This window comes from Schistocerca serialis, chromosome 4, assembly GCF_023864345.2.
Source record: "Schistocerca serialis cubense isolate TAMUIC-IGC-003099 chromosome 4, iqSchSeri2.2, whole genome shotgun sequence".
Classification (NCBI taxonomy): Eukaryota; Metazoa; Arthropoda; class Insecta; order Orthoptera; family Acrididae; genus Schistocerca; species Schistocerca serialis.
Genome location: NC_064641.1, coordinates 787,209,166 through 787,234,890, shown reverse-complemented (window position 1 = coordinate 787,234,890; position 25,725 = coordinate 787,209,166). Strand labels below are relative to the sequence as shown.

Genomic DNA, 25,725 nt, shown 5'->3' with positions numbered 1-25,725 from the left:
GGGACACCTGAAATCACTCTTACTTCGGATGACTTCTCTCCATTGAGAATGACATGCTGCGTTCTGTTATCTAGGAACTCTTCAATCCAATCACACAATTGGTCTGATAGTCCATACGCTCTTATTCTGTCAGTACCGGCAGAGGCGTCGCATTTTGCTTGATGCCGTGCCGCAGACTTAGGAAGATGCCTGCATAGCGGTGGAGAAGTGGGGTGGCTGGGTGCGGACAGGCAGCGGTGTGCAGTGTCATTGGCCGGCCGTACCTGCGCTGGGTCGCTAATTACCGCAGGTAGAACGGCCCGGCCAGATGCGTGCGCAATTATCCCGCGAGATTCAGTTAGCATGGCCGTGAGAAAGCCCTGGCTGCCCCTGGCGACGCGGCGCGCACGCACGGACACGCCTCCGTCTCGCCCGTCTCTCTCTGGTCCGGCAGGCTCTGGCGCACCGATACACCGCAGCTTCAGTGCGAGGGATGCGCAAGGAACTACGGACTAGCCACAAAAATGAGCTATGGCTCGCTTACAATTTCACAATTTCGTGAACAATGGAGGATCATACCACTGTACAAACAATTACTGTGTTTGAAGAAATTTACAATACGAATTGAAGCTTTTCAGGGACTCTTACAAGAATTAGAAATTTACACAGAAAGTCGGGGGATGCGAAAACAGGAAAACAATCATTACAGGTTACATCCGTCACAATTCCGTGACGACAGAAACAATAACTGGACACGACAAGGCTGTTCTTACGACGCAAACGGTGACCAAAACAGACACCACACATACGACAACCACTAGCAGAGTAATAATAATCACAGGGAAAGATCACCTCTCCACTATGACAGAGACAATCAGAGAAACAGACAATATGGGAACCAAAATAATTATTTACAATGAAATCAACACCCTTAGCTGCTTACAGGCGTTGACGTACATCAACGGGGACAGATGGAAATGTGTGCCCCGACCGGGACTCGAACTCGACATCTCCTGCTTACATAGCAGACGCTCTATCCATTTCTTTTTTTTTTTTTTTTGTTCTAGATTGTTCGTTGAATTTGTTCGTGGCGGGCGTCCGATGACGCCTATTCAGGTTGATCGTTGATTCGTTCACTCAGTTTTTTTGTTACAGAGGGTAGCTAAACCCTCTGACTGAACACGCTGAGCTACCGTGCCGACATCCATCTGAGCCACCGAGGACACAGAGGATAGCGCGAATGCAGGGATTTATCTCTGGCACGCCTCCCGCGAAACCCACATTCCCAACGTATTGTCCCGCACTACATTCGTAGTGTCCCCACCCATTATACTCATTACTCGCGGCTCGTTGCCGATTCTCGTAAGCGTTCGAGCACTGTTTGTGCATTCGCACAGAAGAAGAAGATGGTTAAGTGGCCGGTGAGCCTGAACTATATATTTACTAATATGGTATCTATTCTTTCAGACATGTCCGACAGAACAGATACCATCTTAGTAAAAATAATTATTAGCAAGGGAGACAGAATGACTTCAGACGCAACGGTCCACAACGCAGTTACGATTCCGGGAGAAATTCTGCACCACATGACCGACAAAAAAGAAACTATGGAAACTACCGACATAACAACAGACCTGAATTTCATCAGAACTGGCGGGATTCAAACAGGGCAGGGCCCTCTCGGCAAGGTGAATTTATAGAAGTTAGGTCTCCTAATCCCAATAACGACGCGGGCCAACAAAGAGACAGTAGGCAATGACTCACACATTGGCAGCCACAAAACGTACTTATGAAACATCCCCTTAGAAAATTTTTATAAATGACAGTGCTGGAAAACTTCTACATTATTTGATTTTCAAACAGCTGAGCAAAACTGAACGTACTCAGACATTCACTAAACTGACACACAATATTTTTAGCGCAACGCAATCTGACTTTCAATAATCCCTACAAAAGAATGGCCCTGACTAACAATAACCTATACCTTTCATGAATCACTTACCTCACAAAAATGTTCGTTACTCAAACTACTGCAATACAGCGAGCGCCAATACTGCCAGCTAAATAAAAGATTCTAACTACTGAAGACACTAACTACTGATCGGCATAGTTAGCAAATGAAAGATTTTGATAGAGAACAAACAATGTATTTACCTTAATAATATTCAAAAGTCATCATATACATATATATATATATATATAAAGTTCATGATATCCATTATTACAAATTTTCTCTTTCTAATGGACACACATCCAGATCGTCCGCTCTCAAAACTCCGCCACCTCTCCCCCCACATCCACCACTGCTGGCGGCTCATCTCCGACTGCGCAACGCTACGCACTGTTCTCATCCAACTGCCCAACACTACAATGGCAGACAACAATGCAAACTAGCCACAGACTGCACACCACAGCACGGTCAGTGATTTTCATACAGAGCGCTACGTGGAGTTACCAACATAAAAACCTAAACAATCTACTTACAAACGTATTTATTCTTGCCTTTCCACTATTTGCTTAGGGAGACGCTTTCTCAAGTGCCCGTGATAAGTTCATGTAGAGTCTACTTCCGTCTGTTACCTTTAACAAAAAAATCAGCATAAATGTTTAGGCTATACAGGGTGAGTCACTATTGCCACCTAGAATAACTCTGAAAGTATGATCGGAGCTGAAAAGTTTGTGAGACAAATGTTGCATGGGACAACGGGGGTCATAATATGACGTTGGTTTTTTGTTGCTAGGTGGGGTCGCTTCAGAGATATGAAGGTCAATTCGGTTTTTTTTAAAATGGGATGCTGTAGTTTGGTACTTATTTTCTGATAGCGGCTATTGAGACGAATCCAATGATGTGTAACAGTAAGGTCTTTGAAGGTCAACGAAGATCGCAAAGGTGCCATGCACGTCAATTTACATGAGGTCTTCGAAGTGATGACCATTGGTGTCAATGCAGTGCTGCAATCTTCTCATCATGGATTGAGTGGTATACCTTGTCACTTCAGCACTTATCGAAGCACATGCTCTGACAATTCTCTCTCGCATATCTTCAGGTGTAGTTGGAACGTGTTTATTAACAATGTCTTTTACGAATACCCACAAGAAAAAATCCAGAGGCGTCAAGTCTGGCGAACGAACCGGCCACGACACATCTCCACGTCCAATCCAACGATTTGGGAATGGTCTCTGCAACTCATTTCTAGCCAACAGCGAAAAATGTGCCGGACACCCACCGTGTTGGTACCACTTTCTGTTCAAATAAATGAAAAGCACCCGTTTTCTTTCGTTCTACAATCCTACGGAAGATTCTGTTAACATGTATTTCTTCCAATAACAGACCTAATATTTCTTGTAGGAATGTGGTGTACTTCCTACCATTAAGATTTCCTCTCATGAAATAGGGCCCTATAATTCTGTCCTCCAGAATCCCGCACCATACATTCACCGACCACGGCTTTTGGTGTGCTACTTGCCGCAGCCAACAAGGATTTTCAGGTGCCCAATAATGCATGTTATGCAAATTAATATTTCCATGGTTCGTGAATGTAGCCTCGTCAGTAAATAAAATTCAATTAATAAATGTGTCATCCCTCTGAATCTGAAGTTGAACCCATCGGCAGAATTCAATGCGACGCATACAATCCGTACCAGTTTATTCTTGGTAGAGACTGATATGGTAAGGTATGATATTTATGGCGATTCTGAACACGAACAACACTGCTCTGGGTCATTCCAGATTCCCTTGCGATTTGACGCGAACTAACACAAGGACCCCGAACGACACTGACAAGAGTACCAATATCCGTTTCCTCGTTAGTAACTTTCCTTTGCCAGATGTGTTTCCGATGCGTTAAAGACCCAGTTGTTCTCAATATATCATACACATATTTAAATGTACGACGTGTAGGGTGAGTACGTTGAGGATATCTTGCAGCGTATGTTTCTAGCTCTCACTGAATTTCGTTCGCATTCTCCATAAATGAGAAGCATATCGACTTGTTCTTTGAAGGAAAACATCATTCACATTCGCTTGATTCGTTGTTACTAGTCTTACCGTTCCTGTTAGTTTTGTATTCCGAAACCGCTGAATTGTGTTTATATATCAATGACTCGTCAGATGGATACGCCGTATTCTGCGAATATTTACTATTTGCACGATGTACAGGAGAGAATTGTCAGAGCATGTGCTTCGATAAGTGCTGAAGTGATAAAGAATACCACTCAATCCATGATAAGAAGACTGCAGCACTGCATTGACACTAATGGTCATCACTTCGAACACCTCATGTAAATGGACGTTCATGCCACCTTTGTGATCTTCGTTGACCTTCAAAGACCTTACTGTTACACATCATTGGATTCGTCTCAATAGCCGCTATCAGAAAATAAGTACCAAACTATAGCACCCCATTTTAAAAAAACCAAATTGACCTTCATATCTCTGAAGCGACCCCACCTAGCAACAAAAAACCAACGTCATATTATGGCCCCCGTTGTCCCACGCAACATTTGTCCCACGAACTTTTCAGCTACTATCATACTTTCGAAGTAACTCTAGGTGGCAATAGTTAGTGACTCACCCCGTATAGGCTAAACATTTATGCTGATTTTTTTATTAAAGGTAACAGACGAAAGTAGACTCTACATGAATTTATCACGGGAACTTGAGAAAGTCTCTCCCTAAAGAAATAGTGGCCAGGCAGGAATAAATACGTTCTATTATAATGAACCTCTCTTGCTACATTTAGTAATGGGTATTTCACTTCTAGTACATTCTGATGTTAGGAATTATTATTCTGAGATCATAGATATATTTTATTGCTACGAAAATTTGTCTGCGTTATGGATATTAAGTATTTTATTTCTGACACGAAATAAATTGAAAACTCTTTTAATTCTGAAATATTACTTCGTCAGACTCAAGGCAAAGTTAATGCAAGCTTCTGCTAGTGTCGCTTTACGTAAAGATAAATTTTCAAGAACCAAAGATAGCAGTGCTCTGTTAACTGAAAATCAGACTTCGTAAATAACTTTCAAATGCAGGTTGTTCAGAATGTAGAGCGCGAGAAATAAAAAAAAACTAACTTTAAACCATTTTCGGAAATTAAATTAAAATACCATACTAGCTTCCACCCGTACAAAGCATTGCCCACATTTACGTAAATGGCAAGGTGTGGGAAAAAAATCGTTCAAATGTCTCTGAGCACTATGGGACTTAACCCCTGAGGTCATCAGTCCCCTAGAACTTAGAACTACTTAAACCTAACTAACCTAAGGACATCACACACACCCATGCCCGAGGCAGAATTCGAACCTGCGACCGTAGCGGTCACGCGGTTCCAGACTGTAGCGCCTAGAACCGCTCGGCCACCCTTGCCGGCGGAATGGAAAAGGTTTCCGTTTCACAGCAAGTATAATTTTTTAAAATTCAACTCCGATAATTATTATTTGTCGGTAATTTAACTTACACGAAGAGGCAGCAAGCCTCTATACATCGAGTGGCATACAGATCCACGAGCGGAAGACAAGAACTAAGCAACAAGATCAAAGAGTCAAGCAATAAGACGAAGATAACATGGCGCCTCTCCTTTATATAGCAGTTCATGGAATCTTTATATGTCATCGAGAAATCTAAAGTTTCAATACACTACTTGTGATAAATATTCTTTGATAAGTGTATGTTACAGTAATTGCTTTTACCACTATTAGAGGCAGCACAAGACACCCGTCGGGGTAGCTGAGAGCGCTAATGCGCTGCTTCCTGGACTCCGGTATGCGCGCCGGCCCCAGGTCGAATCCACCGGCGGATTAACGACGAGGGCCGGTGTGCCGGCCAGCCTGTATGTGGTTTTTAGACGGTTTTCCACATCCCGCTAGGTGAATACCGGGCTGGTCCCTACGTTCCGCCTCACTTACACGCGTTGCAGTCATTTGAAACACGTCCGCACTATTTCCCGATTTACACTAGACACAGACAGTTGGGGTACACTGATTCTGTCCTGGAGGGTTCGGGGTGGCGGTAGGAAGGGCATCCGGCCATCCCTAAGACTAACATTGCCAAATCCGTTGTAACCACGCCGACCCTGCGATCGCTGCAGGACTATGGCGTAAGCGAAAGAAAGAATGAAAGAGGCGTCACAAGACAAAGATGAAAATGTTGTCGCACTGCAGTATCCTACCACTGCACGAAGTCCTATTGTGTTTGAACAAAGTTACAACACGAGCTCTCTTATAGTACTGGTATATATGCAGATATATGGATATATAGGCTAAATATTTATGTTAATTTTTAAGTAATGGTAACAGAAAAGGACGAAAATATTGTCCTCCAGGATATACTACTTGACTGAACCTACTATAATATTTTACTTGTTCATGAGAAGCGATAACGATTCACCAAGTAGGTTGCAAATGAGCAATTTAATCCCCGTTCACATGTTACAATAACTTTACTACATTTTAATCAGTTTGGAAACAAGAGGGCAACATTCAGACGAAACAATCAAGACAATTAATCAACAACTAAATGCGGAACAAACGGAATATATCGTAATGAAGCGACTGTAATTTTTATAGCCAGAATAAATTACAGTGGTGAGACCCATCTTGGAGATCAGACCTCACTAGGTCGTGGGACGACTGAAAGTTCCTGAATTGAACAGAATGATGATTGTCATCTTTTATTCAGTTATTTGTTGCCGTTGTTGCGCATGATCTGCCCCATTCAGGATACTTCAGACCGTGTTTCAAAATTATTTTCGTTATTAAAATTCATAGTCCATTACAAAAACTAACACGAGTTTAAGGCAACAAGGCACAGGGCCAATCACTCTGTGTGGCAGATATTAGGCATCCCGGTGAATGCCAGGCACTGTAGCTAGTGACTAATACAAATTCAAGTGTTAGAAGTCTTTTCTGACGGTATTTGTCTGGAGTGTAGCCTTGCATGAGAAATGTGGACAACAAACAGTTCAAACAAAAAGAGGATGCAAACTTTTGAAATGTGGTACTACAGAGGAGTCCTGAAGATTCGATGGGTAGACCAGGTATCTAAGAAGTAATGATTCGTACTGAGGAAGAAAGAAACTTATGGCATAATCAGACAAAGAGAGGGGTTTTGTTGATAGGGCATGTCTTAAGGCATCAGGACGTCGTCAGTGTGGTAGTGGAGAGGAAATGTGTTGGTATGTGTGGATGGGGGGGGGGGGGGGAGATTAAAAATTGTAGAGGAGGATCAAGGAATGAGTGCAGTAAGCAGGTTAAAATGGATCAGGGTTGCAATAGTTACTGGCAGATGAAGATTTCTGCACAAGGCAGACTTGTGTGGAGAGCTCTATTAAATCAGTGTTTGGACTGAAGACCACAACGACAACAATATTTTCCACTGAAGTTCTCCTGGTAGAGGTCGCACCACGGTTTGAACCTGCCAGTATGCAGATTATAAACACCCTACATCTACATCTATATCCATACTCCACAAGCCACCTTACGGTTTGTGGCGGGGGTACTTTGTGTACCACTGTATCCTCCCTCTTTTCTTGTTTCCGTCGCAGAAAGAATGATTGCTGATAAGCCTCCGTGTTAGTTAGTCAGTTAGTTAGTTACTTTCACGTTCCGAGAATCGTTTTGCAAGGTAGATTGTAACAATGTGGAACAAGTCATTTTACATTCTCATTGCAGTTTAATTTGTACATATGGTTACATCGCGAATATTTCTAACTTTTTCATTTCTGTAATATTTTTTTTTTTTTTTTTTTGCAAAATAATGTACGCATGTGAGTTAATAATTACTACCCACCCCTCTTTAAAGATTACAGTAATAGCAGTTCTACTACGGAACAGATGTTACCAAGAAGAAACATTCTCAGTTTGTCCAAATTTTATTTCGTTCTCTGTCAGACGTTTTATATCATCGGTAAGTAATCAAAAATGTTTGTTATGAAGAGTCGTTAGAGAAACAAGCTTTATCTTTACCTTGAATTTACCAGTAGTTCACTTTTTTATGTCCTGGTACACAATGGTTAAAAACTATTAAAGATCAAGGGTTGAAAATCTGTATACTATCGGAAAACATACTTTACTGAAAAGGAGACTATTCTTACTACCTACATTTGAAAATTAAAGGCCTTATTAAAGAAAAACTATGAGTTAATTATATAATCTTTTGATAACCGTTATTAGAAAGTTTTTGAACCGTAATTTATAAAAGCAACATCTTTTTGAAAATCTGCTTTGAACATAACAACGGAAAACTTACAAAACAAAATCAAGCTTTTACTTTGCTTTTATTTCGAGATATGTGTATCTATGCTGTACATAAATAGTTAACATACTTTTGTTGTGTACTGCTTCGTAGGGAAGCTGGGCAGGAGCAGAAATGATTACCGAACTTGTAAATAGAGTAAACAAAAGCGTTACTTAGCTTGTACCTTTCTCCAAACGCTGTGAAGAAACTTTACAAAAGAACAAAGAGCAGTAAAGTCCAGCTATTATAAGAAACAAACTAAAGAGCGTCGTGCAGTGTGAGGCTCCCGCTACTAATACTTCAGCGAGCTGTCGAAGGCTAACTAGGAGTGAAGACTGTCAAAGACTGCGACCGCGACGCCGGCCATCCCAGCAGAGGGCGCTCTTTTTAGTCGGAACTGCTGAAGCCGTGGCGGGCCGGGTGCGCGTCGTTGGATCCGCCGGGTACCTGGCGCGGCAGCTATCGGCGTCGGAACTGTGCGTTTCCGTTGCTACCTGTGAGACGCCCCTGAGGTTGGTGTCGATTTATGATAACACAGTTTTATTTCACTTGCAGCACAAAATACAACTCAGAAAAAAGTTTGAGACCAAACGATATGGTTCATGTATCAAATTGTTCCCAAAAGATCTGTTACAATATGGTAAGCATTACACGAGCTTACTACTCTTATTCTTTGTGCTACGCTATTCAGAAAACTGACAAATTTTTCAAGATTTCCCATTGTGTTCGCGAACCAGGCCCCTTAATGCTCTGATGGAATTCTTCACAAGTATTTTCTGAAATTGGCCATAAACTGCCTGCTGGAATATTTATCGGTCGTCATGAAACATTTTATATAGTACTGGCCATTAAAATTGCTACACATCGAAGATGACGTGCTACAGACGCGAAATGTAACCGACAGGAAGAAGACGCTGTGACATGCAAACAATTAGCTTTTCAGAGCATTCACACAAGATTGGCGCCGGTGGCGACACTTACAACGTGCCGACACGAGGAAAGTTTCCAACCGATTTCTCGTACACAAACAGCAGTTGACCGGCGTTGCCTGGTGAAACGTTGTTGTGATGCCTCGTGTAAGGAGGAGAAATGCGTACCATCACGTTTCCCACTTTGAAAAAGGTCGGATTGTAGCGTATCGCGATTGCGGTTTATCGTATCGCGACATTGTTGCTCGCGTTGGTCGAGATCCAATGACTGTTAGCAGAATATGGAATCGGTGGGCTCAGGAGGGTAATACGGAACGCCGTGCTGGATCCCAACGGCCTCGTATCACTAGCACTCCAGATGACAGGCATCTTATCCGCATGGCTGTAACGGATCGTGCAGCCACGTCTCGATCCCTGAGTCAACAGATGGGGACGTTTGCAAGACAACAACCATTTGCACGAACAGTTCGACGACGTTTGCAGCAGCATGGACTATCAGATAGGAGACCATGGCTGCGGTTACCCTTGAAGCTGCATCACAGACAGGAGCACCTGCGATGGTGTACTCAACGACGAACCTGGGTGCACGAATGGCAAAACGACATTTTTTCGGATGAATCCAGGTTCTGTTTACAGCATCATGATGGTTGCATCCGTGTTTGGCGACATCGCGGTGAACGCACATTGGAAGCGTGTACTCGTCATCGCCATACTGGCGTATCACCGGCGTGATGGTGTGGGGTGCCATTGGTTACACGTCTCGGTCACCTCTTGTTCGCATTGACGGCACTTTGAACAATGGACGTTACATTTCAGATCTGTTACGACCCGTGGCTCTACCCTTCATTCGATTCCTGCGAAATCCTACATTTCAGCAGGATAATGCACGACCGCAGGTTGCAGGTCCTGTACGGGCCTTTCTGGATACAGAAAATGTTCGACTACTGCTCTGGCCAGCACATTCTCCAGATCTCTCACCAATTGAAAACGTCTGGTCAATGGTGGCCGAGCAATTGGCTCGTCACAATATGCCAGTCACTACTCTTGATGAACTGTGGTATCGTGTTGAAGCTGCATGGGCAGCTGTACCTATACATGCCATCCAAACTCTGTTTGACTCAATGCCCCGGCGTATCAAGGCCGTTATTACGGCCAGAGGTGGTTGTTCTGGGTACTGATTTCTCAGGATCTATGCATCCAAATTGCGTGAAAATGTAATCACATGCCAGTTTTAGTATAATATATTTCTCCAATAAAAACCCGTTTATCATCTGCATTTCTTCTTGGTGTAGCAATTTTAATGGCCAGTAGTGTAGAAGGTGAGTATCGGGGCAGACGAGACGAAGAAGTGAAAGCGGATTATGTCGGGCGAGGCGAGGCTGTGGAGACATCGGCCGGGCGCGACTTGCGGGCGCAGACAAACGAGGCTGATTACGGCGGTGGCCGCGGCTGTGGCGCCGGGTGCTTTCTCACGGAGCAGCCAGCCAGACGACCGGCCGCCGTGATTACATTATAATTAAAGCTCCGATACTTAGCGGAGCGGGCGCCACACTTGTGTTGCTGACGTAATTGTTAACTGCGTGAGGGCGCCGGGAGGGGCAGGGTAGGGCGGGGGGCTCGGGAGACCTGTGGTTTTTACCTTTCCCCGAGTGCGTTATTACCTTTAATTTTGATGGGTAATTACAGGCGGCCGGAGAACAAAAAGCGGCGCCGTTGTCGGCTTTTGTTGCGCTGCCGGGGTCGCCGTCGTGTTCGCGAACCCTGCGCCCTCTCGCAAACGAGCGCCAACGGTTCTGGGACAGGGCAGAGGGTAAGCGGTCTGCCCGTCTCCACCGCACCACCGCTCTCTCGAGCGCAATTTCCATACCGCGACAGTACTCGCAGCCAGATTTGTTCGGGCGCACTTCATATCAGCCTCTGTCACAGTTGGACTGGATGTGCGAAGAACATAATCGGTATACTAATACAACCTCTTGGTAACTTGTTTGATCTTTGGGTGTGTATCAATACCTTGGAGGTTTGGAGCATATCTAATAACCGAACCATCGGTATGATGTGTGGAATAATTTTATACTTCTAGTTAAACAATCTAATGGCAATCTGTGTGCTCTTTGTGTATCAATACAATGGTGGTTTGGAGCATGTCTAGCAATCTCACCTTAAATGTGATGTGTGGAATAATCTCATACTGCTGTAATCGGTATTCATCTGTTACTAAAATAACCTGATGGTAACTTGTGTGCTCTTTGTGTATCAGTACAATGGTGGCTTGGAGCATGCTTAACAAGCTGACCATAAATGTATGTGGAATAATGTTATACTGCTGCAGTCACTTTTTACTAATATTTTTTTAGCGCAATGCATTTCGGCAGCACGCTGCCATCATCGGGTGCATTATACAGTCACTTATACATTAGCTGACAGTTTATGTACATTACCTGTGTGTTCCAGTGGGGTTAAGAATCGAAAAATAGACCTGTGTGGAAGGATGAATCTGTTACAATGTTTATATTATGTGATTGTCATGATTAGGTAATATATATTAATACGTTTACTTACATTTATGTTGGCGATTACGTATTCTGGCACACAGAGCACAACAACAGGTAAATCACAACTTAGCATTTCCACAAACTTGGGGTGGCCGAGAGGTTCTAGGCGCTACAGTTTGGAACCACGCGACCGCTGCGGTGGCAGGTTCGAATCTTGCCTTGGGCATGGATGTGTGTGATGTCCTTAGGTTAGTTAGGTTTAAGTAGTTCTAAGTTCTAGGGGACTGATGATCTCAGCAGTTAAGTACCATAGTGCTCAGAGCCATTTGAACCATTTTTTTCCACAAACGTCTGTTTACAACATTCCAAAGAGTGTTTAAATTCTGAGATAAACTACCTATAATTTCAAAGAATGTGTACAACTTTCAAAAGAGTCGTAAAATCTAAGCTAACCTACTTACAATTTCAAGTCAGTAATATATACCTCTGGTGAAGATGAAAATATTTAGCTAGATGTATTGGCAATATCGAGAATGTTACATGGATACTTAATAAAAACTATTCTGTCAATGAAATAAACATTTAATGTTGGAGAAGTTTTTGAGGAAATTAACATTATTACTTTCAAGCTTATCATTTAATAATTCATCTCCATGTGCCGTGGCATGAATGAAGATTTTCAGTTCTTCTTATAAGTCGATTTGGTGTCCCTTATCAAATGTTCAAATATGTGTGAAATCTTATGGGACTTAACTGCTGAGGTCATAAGTCACTAAGCTTACACACTACTTAACCTAAATTATCCTAAGGACAAACGCACACACCCATACCCGAGGGAGGACTCGAACCTCCGCTGGGATCAGCCGCACAGTTCATGATTTCAGCGCCTGAGACAGCTCGACTAATCCCGCGCGGCTGTCCCTTATCCATTTTATGTAATATATGAAGATGATGATTATGGGTGGCCTGTGTCTTTTATGTGGGTGGCTATTGCTGATCCAGTGCAATTGTTAGTGTGGTAATCATTTATGTGTTCATTATATCTTGTTTGAAAGTCTTTCCCAGTTTGGCCTATGTAAAGGGACCTGCAGGTATTACGTACTATTTTATAGATGCCTGATTGTGAGTGTTTATCAGTCTGCGTGTGTATATTGTGTCTTAGTGTGTGTTGCTGTTTGTCAGGTGTTGTAAAGGCAATGTTAATGTCGTGTGGTCTGAGAATGTTTGCTATTTTGCTGATCAAATGATGTATAAGTAACTGTTTAATGCCACTGATGACGGCAGCATGCTGCCGAAATGCATTGTGCTAATAAAATATTAGTAAAAAGTGACTGCAGCAGTATAAAATTATTGCACATAATGTTATAATACACTCGCAGACCTCAAACAATATCCATATAACATGGATAAATCTAATAATATAATTGTGTTATTTGTGATGAAGAAAAGACACATCGCTGGGTGAACATTAACAAAACCGACCAACTGCAGGAACGGATTACTGGCTGGAAAGGGAGGCATAAAGACCCTGTGAATTATGAATATGCCATTTACACTGTGTACCCGTTCCTGTGGAAAAGTTAGTAATGATGAAAAAATTCATGTATGGATGAAAGGACTTGGTGTACTAGCTGAAAATGTAACTGTAACTGGAGATATTACTTTGTACTATAATTAATAAAGTGTTATCCTTGACCTCTGTAACCGCTAGACGTACATCGCGAACCGGGGGCTCAAGGATGCAACAGTTGGAAGAAATTTCAAAACATAGTGCCGCACTGCCCGCAGAGCGTCGTTGACGCGCTAGAAGGCGCTGACCAATGACGATTCCTCTGACCAGTTGCCATGTGTTCGCTGTATGTTGCACGCTGTGTGACTGACGCAGCGTACTGTAAGCTGCAGAGTGGTCCAATATTCATGTCGGGAACAAGCCGAGATTGTGTTTGTGTACGGCCAACAGATAGAAACGGCGGAGTGGCAGCACTTCATTACCAAAACATGTTCCCTCACAGAGACCAACCTCATCACACAAAAATTTCAGTTCTTCTTGAGCATTTGTGTGATCATGGATCCTTTCAGACACGAACTTGCAGGTAGGCGGCGGACTGTACGTACACCAGATTTGAAGGACCGATTTATGCAGAATTTTGAGACGAACCAGCTCCAGCCATGGTGTAAGCCAAAGTACGATTATGTACCGGATGATCAAAAAGTCGTTATAAATTTGAAAACTGAATAACTCAAGGAATAATGTAGATATAGAGGTACAAATTGGCACACATGCTTGGAATAACATGGGGTTTTATTAGAACCAAAAAAATACAAACGTTCAAAAAATGTCCGACAGATGGCGCTTCATCTGATCAAAATAGCAATAATTAGCATAAAAAAGTAAGACAAAGCAATGTTATTTACAGGAAATGCTCAATATGTCCACCATGGTTCCTCAACAATAGCTGTTGTCGAGGAATAACATTGTGAACAGCACTGTAAAGCACGTCCGGAGTTATGGTGAGGCATTGGCGTCGGATGTTGTCTTTCAGCATCCCTAGAGATGTCGGTCGATCACGATACACTTGCGACTTCAGGTAACCCCAAAGCCAATAATCGCACGGACTGAGGTCTGGGGACCTGGGAGGCCAAGCATGACGAAAGTGGCGGCTGAGCACACGATCATCACCAAACGACGCGCGCAAGAGATCTTTCACGCGTCTAACAATATGGGGTGGAGCGCCATCCTGCATAAACATGGTACGTTCCAGCAGATGCTTATCAGCCAGGCTGGGGATGATGCGATTTTGTATCACGACTGTCATGCGCAGTCACTGACGTTTCGCTGTTCAGCGCCATCTGTCGGACATTTTGTGAACTTCTTTTTTTTTTTTTGGTTCTAATAAAACCCGATGTCATTCCAAGCATGTGTGTCAATTTTTACGTGTCTATCTACATTATTCCGTGGTTTATTAAGTTTTCAAATTTATACTGACTTCTTGATCACCCGGTATATCCTAGATGACAACCGCTACTATCCCTACCACCTTAAACCCCATGAACACCACTTTTAACATCTGTTCTGACGTGTATGCGACGCAACTCGTTACTGATTTCTGGGACGATTTGTTGTCTTTGCACGCATATCGTCCATTTCCAGTCAGGAATCCGTCCTAGCAGTTTTCGGTTCTATTAATATTCACCCTGTATGTAAAACCATGCAGTGATAATGCGCAAAGTCTGTAGTAATCATTTTAGAAATAAGTTGTCGTTGTAAAACAATATCCGTTTTTTATGTGACGTACTTCCCTTGTCACCTTTCCTACTTCTAGCCGGGATCTGTTAAGACCCATGTATCAATGTAAGTTTCTTCAAGTGAGAATAATCACTCATTTTTGTTCAAACACTGTGTCATATTCTTTTCTTTTGTACCACTAATATCCTTGATATGTTATCGAGAGGTATTACAGCGGAAGTGCCGGTGAGTCTAATTGTACGAGGGCGAATAACCAGGTTGGCCGATGTCTGATTAGCCACCATTACGACTATCTCACTGAGATCGCTACGATTTGTAGTAATTATTCAGGACCTGCTTGCTTTTTAATTTTACGAAGCCCCATTTGCTGTTGCGAACAATATTGGCGCACTTGAGATATTCTAAGTTGACACGGTCGGGAAAATAAGACCAAGCCAGTTATTTCACATAACATTTCGTGCAAACTCAGATTTTCTATTCCACTATCGTGAGATTAAGTTTCTAGTAGGGTTAAATTACATACACAAACTGTTACACAAACAAACACTACTTCTGTAATTTTTGAATGAGACGCATTTTCCCAGAAATAAGGCTAAATTAAATTGCAGCACTTTACAAGCAAAACACCTTTTGGATGCTGCACACATATTTTTTATTTTATTTATGTCCCTAGAAGTGTTTCGCCTTTTTAACATGGCTTCTTCAGCTCCTGTCCTGCAATGCAACATGATATTGTTCGTCGTAACATATTTGTTATCGATTTAAAACATTTCTTGCAACTTTTTATAATAAAATGGAAAGGCACTTACAGATCAGAGTTATGTCGTTATTTGAGAACCAAGCAGCTTTACAACATGTAAAAAATCGGTTGAAAGCCTACAATTTTTCGTGTACTCACTGTGTTTTCGTAAAATGACACTTTCACTGCTATTCTCTATGTCTAGACTGTCATTTCTTTTTCGAAGTGTTACGAACCCTTCCGCGCTTCTTGCTTGTTGCTTTCATTTGTCTTTTCCTTTGACTACACCTGTATTTATTATAATTTTGACTGTGTGTGGGTGTTTGTGTGTGTCAATACAATTTTAGGAGGGGAATGAGGGGAATGGGGGTTTGTGATCATCTACTGAGATGTTTCTCTAATATCATCAGTTAGTGTGATAAACAGTTCTTCCTATCGATGATCACAAATACCATTCCTCTTCTAAGTATATAATTAAATAATATGTGTAGACACACACAGACACACACACACACGCACACACACACACACACACACACACACACACACACGCAAAATTATATCAATAGACATACAAAGAAAAAGAGAAAATGAAAGCAAAAAGAGGGCCAATTGGCAATACTTACATAAATAAATTACACTCTAGACCAGGGGTTCCCAAACATTTCTCTGATGGAACACGTTGAGATCCTTGTACTTTGATGGAGCACCTTGTTTATTTTGAAGGTCAATAAAAAATTTTAAAAAATGAGAAACACTTGTTTTGTCCAGTGATTACTTAAATTTTAAATCGTAATTAACTACATATAAATCACAATAAAAAATTAAAAAATAATTAATATCTTCGAAACGTCGGAAAGACGCCGTGATATTAATAATTTTTGCGGGGCACTTACTCACTGCCTGTGCAACATGTGTGTTCTGCGGAACATAGCTTGGGAAACCCTACTCTAGACACAGAAATTGGCGCATATAATGTAATATTAAGAAAACTCACTGAGTCCAGGAGGAAGTGAAGGCTTTCAGTCTGTCTTCCACATGAGGGAAATCTGCTTGGTTTTCAAATAACGAATTAGACGCTGATCTGTATAAGTACCTTCCTGTTTAATTAACAAAGAACTTATCCGAAATGTTTTAAATTTGTAACCAGTGTGCAACAACGACAGAATCAGATAATATTGCAGCTGAAACACATCTGGTTGCAGAATAAAACAAAAAGTGATGTGTAGAATACAAAAGGAGTTTTGCTTGTGAACTACTGCAGTTTATAAACAACTGCAGCGAAGATGGCCCCCCACAAGAGACTTGCTGAAATAGAATTAATTCCAAGTCCTTGGCTCTGACCAAGGTTTTCGTGTTGCTGGTAATGGTTTCAAGCTGAATTAGGAAGCCCAATCATTCCCAATAGTCATCCCCTCTGCCAACAACAAGCTGACCTGGTATTCAACGGAAAAATCTTGGCGCTACAATGTGTCCAAACATGAAGAGCTCACGCTACTCTTTGCGATAAGGAATTATGAACGGTCTTTTCTCTCCAGAGAAAACCAAATTTATCGCTAAGATAAAAACAGAAAATAATGAAAAGTTCAGTTATGCAGGATCTATAATTCAAGAAAATGAGTTAGAAACATCTGTAATACATAAAAAGATGCACAAGATAGAAAAATTATAATGAAAAGCAAAAATATTTACAAAGGAACTTCTTATCAAGAAATGCAACGCTAATGCGTTACAACATGGAGCTAAAACCAGATTTCCTCTTTGCAACTGAAGACCTGGCACAGAATTATAAATTAAAGAATCTAGAAGTACTAGACAGAAGAATTATGAGAACAAATTTACCTTAACTGAATCTTCTGTCGCTTCTTGGCAGAAAAGTATCATAATTGTAAATGAAAAGCGCAGCATTGCGTATGTGCTAACTACTTCTGTAGTAATAGTGTAAGGTGCCTATGATTTCGCACCTTACAAGCACCCATCCACATACTTTGCCATGATCTACAAACACTATATATCAATATGTAAAGGAGATGATATTGTCACGTACGCCTTGTATAATTGTTAATGCTTATTGCATGAAAGGTGATGGAGTGTCTTTATTATTAGAACAGCGTAATGAATGATTAGCTATACTATTGGAGGTGGGAATGACAGTGGAAATGGAACGGCAGGCGGAACTCAAGCCTTGGGTGGAAGGCCCACACAGGTGTCGTGGTTCAGCTCCACACAGGAAGTGCCAAGGCGTACAGTCTGGACACCTGAGCGCGAAGACACAATGCAGGGGCAACCGACAGCTATTGGCCGCTATTGAAGTAGGGGCCGGAAGCATAACCGGATAATACTTGCGAACGCTGAAAATCTTGGACGCAGGTGAGAGGAACGGAGAAGCGGCACCTCGGAAACCACATAGGCTTGATTACACTCCTGGAAATTGAAATAAGAACACCGTGAATTCATTGTCCGAGGTAGGGGAAACTTTATTGACACATTCCTGGGGTCAGATACATCACATGATCACACTGACAGAACCGCAGGCACATAGACACAGGCAACAGAGCATGCACAATGTCGGCACTAGTACAGTGTATATCCACCTTTCGCAGCAATGCAGGCTGCTATTCTCCCATGGAGACGATCGTAGAGATGCTGGATGTAGTCCTGTGGAACGGCTTGCCATGCCATTTCCACCTGGCGCCTCAGTTGGACCAGCGTTCGTGCTGGACGTGCAGACCGCGTGAGACGACGCTTCATCCAGTCCCAAACATGCTCAATGGGGGACAGATCCGGAGATCTTGCTGGCCAGGGCAGTTGACTTACACCTTCTAGAGCACGTTGGGTGGCACGGGATACATGCGGACGTGCATTGTCCTGTTGGAACAGCAAGTTCCCTTGCCGGTCTAGGAATGGTAGAACGATGGGTTCGATGACGGTTTGGATGTACCGTGCACTATTCAGTGTCCCCTCGACGATCACCAGTGCTGAACGGCCAGTGTAGGAGATCGCTCCCCACACCATGATGCAGGGTGTTGGCCCTGTGTGCCTCGGTCGTATGCAGTCCTGATTATGGCGCTCACCTGCACGGCGCCAAACACGCATACGACCATCATTGGCACCAAGGCAGAAGCGACTCTCATCGCTGAAGACGACACGTCTCCATTCGTCCCTCCATTCACGCCTGTCGCGACACCACTGGAGGCGGGCTGCACGATGTTGGGGCGTGAGCGGAAGACGGCCTAACGGTGTGCGGGACCGTAGCCCAGCATCATGGAGACGGTTGCGAATGGTCCTCGCCGATACCCCAGGAGCAACAGTGTCCCTAATTTGCTGGGAAGTGGCGGTGCGGTCCCCTACGGCACTGCGTAGGATCCTACGGTCTTGGCGTGCATCCGTGCGTCGCTGCGGTCCGGTCCCAGGTCGACGGGCACGTGCACCTTCCGCCGACCACTGGCGACAACATCGATGTACTGTGGAGACCTCACGCCCCACGTGTTGAGCAATTCGGCGGTACGTCCACCCGGCCTCCCGCATGCCCACTATACGCCCTCGCTCAAAGTCCGTCAACTGCACATACGGGTCACGTCCACGCTGTCGCGGCATGCTACCAGTGTTAAAGACTGCGATGGAGCTCCGTATGCCACGGCAAACTGGCTGACACTGACGGCGGCGGTGCACAAATGCTGCGTAGCTAGCGCCATTCGACGGCCAACACCGCGGTTCCTGGTATGTCCGCTGTGCCGTGCGTGTGATCATTGCTTGTACAGCCCTCTCGCAGTGTCCGGAGCAAGTATGGTGGGTCTGACACACCGGTGTCAATGTGTTCTTTTTTCCATTTCCAGTAGTGTATTTCCAAGGATTTTTACTCAGTAGTGTACCACTGTACGAGTATAGGTTTTCCCTCGCAAACTTTCCGCACTGGACGACAAAAGACTAAAATATGGCTGGTCGGCGTTCAGAAGAATCTGTAGAGAGGGAGAATGTTCCGTGGTTTCGGGAATATGATTCGTTTACGGAATTACGTTGTTGGGGACCTGAGCCTTGCTGGGATGCCAGAGGTGGAGGAACGAGGTCTTCCGTTGTGAGCGCCCGTGTGTGACGGTCGCTCGATATCAGCTTTGCTGGTACAGACGGACTTGCTGTCTTTGCTCTCAGTAGAGTTTATAGTTAGAACAGTCAGGCATTGTACTGCTGTGAACCTATACGATTCTGGACTTCACCTTCGGGTTGGAAGTCGTCGATGAGTACGCAGCATTCAGTAATTAAGAGCACTTCCTCTGCCTGTACTTGCGTTTTAAGATTATCCGAACTCCATTCTTGTGGCTGGGAGTTTACGTTTCTTGTCTGTAGAAGACAGAGAGGAGAAGACAGTATTATATATTAGTCAGAGGACCGTCTTCTGCTGTCCTAGTGTTTGGAAGAGTTTATTTGTGGCTGGAGTTCTTCCATTGTTGCAGATGAGTACGAGAATCATCACTTTGACGCCCCAGACGCAGTACATCCAAATTGCTTCGGCTTATTTGGGCTATAAAAGCTAAACAGCTATGATCACGTTAGTTTATTTCTGCCGAGGTTCCACACCACCATAGATCATCTTTGAAAGTAGTGTCTTCTAGTGTTTGATATGTAGATGATGTCAGTCATTTCACGTTATTGATATTAGACCGTGCAGAACTAGGAAACGTAAACTTTGTAATATAAAGGTTTGTTTTTAATCAACAATAAATATATAAGCAGGAACAACATTTATCATTTAGTAGGATTAGTTGCCTTCATCATTCATTTATGTTTAGATTGTAATTTACAGAATTAAGAGATCCTAAGGTCTCCTTCAGGGGGTAGTCAGAAATAGAAATAACAATATAGATCTAAATTACAAGATTAAAATTTGTTTAATGATACACATAAAAATTAAACAATAAACACAAGTCTTTCTTTATTCATATTTGATGTTGATTTCTTTTTAGTTTAATTTTAATGTTGTAATTTAGATCTGTATTGTTATTTCTAATTTCTTCCTCAAGCCAATAATTGGAACAACAAAAATATGGTATATTTTCGAATTTAAAATTTATCTAACTTTTCCTCAATAATTTTCGAGTTTAATGCTGGAAATAATTAGTTCTAATCCTTCTGCTAGATTTTCGAATCGTTTACAATTTACTACTTTTATTTTTCCTAATATCTGACCCATTTTTACATTTTTGATTATTTCTTTATCTTCTTCAGTGTACAAGAAACTGTCTTTGTCTTCGAAAATCCTTATTGTTTTTAAGTAAATTATTTTAGGAAATGAATGTCCATTAAAAGTAGAAAGACCATGTGTATTTATTTCCAAAAATGTTTCTTCCTTGGGATAGTAAAACATTTCTAATTATTGTCGTAAATTACTATATGCAATAGAAATAAATCCTTCTTTTTTAAGAATATTTTTATTTTCCTTAAGTTCTACAATTTAAATTTATTGGGACCTTTAAAAATATAAACAGATTTTCATATCATTTTGTTCACCCAAATGCCAACATTTGCAAACTTGTTTTTATTGCTTACCACAAAACCATAAATTTTAAAAACTCCACTTGCAGGAAAATCTATCCATTGTTGTTTAAAATAATTTTATTTCCTCTTCTGTGTATCTTATATTTTGTTCCTTCTGCAAAGTACTTTTGTATTTTTCCTTTAAAGATTGTGTTTTATCCAAACATTCTAGTTTTCATTCTTCTACACTTAAATTTTCTAATTCTTGTTCTCTCTTTTCAGTAGATTGCAAATATAATGTTTTAATTGGTTTAATTTCTCGAACAGGAAATGGAGAAAGTTTCTCCATATTTTATGAAGCATGTTTGTTTTGAATGAATGATGATTTCATTCATTCAAAACAAACATGCTTACAGAAATTATATTCTCTGCCTTTTCGAAAATTTTTATACAGTTAATAGGCAACAAGTTAATACTAAGTGCAAATTTAACCAATTTTTCTTTTTCTTCTTTATTATATGTTTTACTTTTTCTTTGTTTTTCTGTTAATTGTGTTGTGTTTTTGTTACAACAATAAACATATTTCATACGATTGTTTTATGTAGGACAACAACTGTTTCATAACAAATCTGTTAATTTTCCCCCATCTTAGATATTAGAACAGAATACAATAAAGCTTTCTCAAAATATTTGCTGTTGTCTGTTATTAATTCTAAACAGTTTGTTAATGGCTCAAATTCTTGTTGTCTTTGGAAATCTGCATTAATTTAACTATAAATTGTTGCTTACAGTTTTGTAATTATATTTTCTTTAAGTAATTTAAAGCAAATGTTTCCTTTAATCATTTATCAGACAATTTAAAAAATCTATACCATGGTGACCACGTTGTTTATAACATCCAGGACTCAATAATTGGCAAATAAATTTATTGTATATTTTTACTCTAGAATTAGAATTAATCCAAGTTAAGAGTCTTTTCCTACAGAACTATTGTTGTTAACTATTAAATTACAATCTTCTTTGTATTCTCTCATTTTTAAAAATTAAAATTATTTGTTAAATATTCGATCATTTCTTCTTTGTTAAAAATTCCTACAAAATCTTGTGTTATGTCTAAATCCAATAAATAGTAGTGTTCCTTCTGAAGGTATTCTAAAATTTCTGGTAATTCTTTAAACGTGTATCAAGTTTAACATGTGATAATTCTATTTTGTAAGGAATAACAAAAGGATTTTTGTACTTTTGTTTTATAATTTTTAAATCTTTTTTAATAATTTGTTTAGTCACTTTAATTGTTTGTGTATTGGAATCTGCTAAATATGGAATTTTTGGTTTAACTCCATGTCTTGCCAAATTAAATTTAGAAAACCTAGATCTTAAAAAACTGTTAAAACTTCCACAAGTTTCCTTTTTTACAAGAAATTTTCCATTTTTCATTACTACATCACAATCTATAAAATCTGGTATTTTAATAACCATAATATTATCGAAAAAAGGTTATATAATCGGTTTAAATTCTTTTAATTTTTCTTCTCCTCTTCTAAATAATATTTCCAACATTTGTAACAAAATTATTATTATTATTTAAATTTTCTGTAAGTAACCATAATCCAAATCTCTTTTTGATTTTTTTACTTTATTTCCAAAATGTTCTCTTGTAGAATATTTCGTTTTGTTTGTAGTGGACATTTTATTTTCAACTCCCATTTATACAGGAAAAAAATTATTAGCCCTGCAAAATCATAGTTAGAAGTAGAGATGCAAAATTGTTAATAAAAGACATAAAATTTAATTAGTAGTTGAAATTGGGTAATCGAAAGCATAGCAATGTGGTTTTCTTATCTATACGACAATGATTTTTTCATTTTTATATATTCTTTAAATGGAATAGTTTCCAATTTTTTTAATGTGAACTAATCGTTCGGCTTTTATTTTCTTACATTCACCTTTTAAAAAAAATTATATTACATTTATTTTCTTATATTCACATTTTATAAAAAATATATTAAATTTATTTTCTTACATTCACCTTTTATAAGAAAGAGCGAATTTGAGCTGAAAATGTGTATTGTAGTAGAAGTCTTTTGTATGTTCTGGCTAACTTTTTGGTGAACTACCGAACAAACTCATGAGTGAGCTAGTGAGCCACAGTGAGCCAGAACATACAAAAGAGTTCTATTCTCTAGTAACTGAGACTTTGAAGTGGCATGAGAGTTTTTGCTTGTTGACGACACAAACTTTTTCAACGTAGAGCAGTAGACATCTCTTGTAGCTTCAAGTAATAATTACTTCAAGTAATTGTTTTCTTTTCACAATTAATTGCACCTTCAGTACAATATATCCACACATATATACAGGGTGGAGCGCAGTATATTGCTGATTTGGGAATGAAATAAAGCAATAATGAACACTTAGAAACAAAGATTTTTACTTTTCTCATATTGGACTATAATGGAAGTTCCTAATTACATGGTTTAAACAGCATATCTGGCAAATGTGTACCCGCGCAATACACACAAAACCGCAGGCATTTTCTGAAATTCTCATGGCTCTTTCAAGCATGTTCTGGTATTCTTGCAATTTCAGCCTCAATATTAATCTGCAGACGTTCCAAGGTGTTGGGAAGGTTGCAATACACCGTTGACTTCAGTTAAACTGAAAGAAAAAAAATCGCGTGGGTCTAAGTTCGGTGATCGTGCGGACCAGTTGAGATCACCCGTCGGAGAGATAAGCCTTCCAGGAAAAGTTTGCCTCAAAAAATTCATGGTAATGCCCGCTTTGTGTGCAGTGGCACCATCTTGTAGAAATCAAATATCCTATAATAGCACTACCTCGAAAGCCGGCTGGAAAAACTCTTGCAGCACAGTCCAGAGCCGCGCTGCTGCTACTGTCGCAGGTTCGAATCCTCTCTCAGGCATGGATGTGTGTGATGTCCTTAGGTTAGTTAGGTTTAAGTTGTTCTAAGTCTAGGGGACTGATGACCTCAGATGTTATGTCCCATAGTGCTTAAGCCATTTGAACCATTTATTGAGAGCAGGGGTCTATGGTGAATTTGCCTGGGCGTCGTGTCGCTCCAGTACCGCACATTCTGTTTGCTTACACGTCCAAGGAGGTGAAAATGTGCCTCTTCAGAAAAGAACACATGTGGGACACGGGGTATGGTTGCAAACATGTCTTCAAAAGATGTTCGTGTTACATAATTCCGTAGTGACAATTGCTAGACCACGCACATTTTACACGGGAGAAAATTCAGTTCATTATGAAGAATCCGGTGGAGAGAACGTCTTGAAATGCCAAGAGCAAGTGCGTGTTTCCCAGCTGAGTGTTTCGGAGATTACTAACTCGTCTGACATTTTGGGGTGTTGTAACGCTTCTATCAGGTCCTCTTCTTATAGATGACACATTCCCTGTTGTTCTGAATGCATTTACCTAATTCAAAATTGATTGCCGTCCAAGAACACGTCCGCGGGAAAGTACTGCAAATCGCATACGAAAAGCACGCTGCATTCTAATGATCGAGTGGGAATTCCAGAAATTCACTTCTACACAAAATGAGCGCTCCTCACGTGTCCACTGTATTATTGCAATTGTACAAGAATTGGATACAAACGTCCCGTTGGTCACTATAAACCACGCTCACTCTCCTGTCTATTCGACCAACAGTGACGCCACGACTTGAACTCTAAAAGAGCAATTTTTCGCGCTGCACCATGTACATCAATATACATAAACATAATATGGAATCTATTGTAGTACTTGGGTGGCTTTTTATTCCATCCTTGACGAAATAGGTACCAAATATTAAAGACACATGTTTGTCAATGAGTGACGTGCTGGTAAAATGGATTCCCCAGCATAGATAGCAGGGCCAAAAATGACTGAAAGGTAGCGACTGACAATGGAAATCAGACTGGCAAACTTCCTCAGAAACAATGCCTACCGCCGTTTGTCTATAGTTCTAGAAATTATATTCGTAACACTCAAAGAGCTGTGCTTGCATATTTATTCCATGAGCAACACGCGTCAACGATGAATTCTAGAGCACCACGTGGAGATAAAATCATAGCACACTTTACTGCAGCCCGATGTAGCAGATGGTACAGGAGATGCACGAAACGTGAAGAGCCGTTATAGTTTTCGCGGCAACTCACAGAAACACATGGAATTGCTTAATAATGTAGAAAAGTTTTATCAATACATTTATTTCGCTCAGAGGTGGCACGGCACTGATGCCGTAGATGCTACTCGTCGTCATTGAAGCAGATTTGGTGGCCTTTTACAAATGGAAGACGTGTGAACTAGGGGCTGAACGTCCTGTACACATGCGACGAACTTACTTTTTCGTTAGTTAAATGACGACAGATACAGTTGTAGTCAGTGACGGATTTAGGTCGATCGAGGCCCCAGACACAGAAACATTATGGGCATTCACGAAAACAAAATTGATCTATTGCATCTCAAGTACTAACAGTCGAAATGAACCCTGCGTCCTCCGCCACCTGTATGTCTGTAACAATAAAAGTTGGAGAAATGTTATAGGAAATACTTTATTCTAGTTAGTCTGTAGTATCACCCCTTAAAATGTTTAATATTACCCTTGAAATAAAGTGAATATAATGCAGCAATCA

The 25,725-nt window shown here is 41.0% G+C and overlaps 1 pseudogene; it reads right to left on the bottom strand.

The window, feature by feature from the left end:
• Positions 1-337: 337 nt before the first annotated feature.
• LOC126474766 (tRNA-dihydrouridine(20a/20b) synthase [NAD(P)+]-like) overlaps positions 338-25,725 on the bottom strand; it is a 40,491-nt pseudogene continuing 15,103 nt past the window's right edge.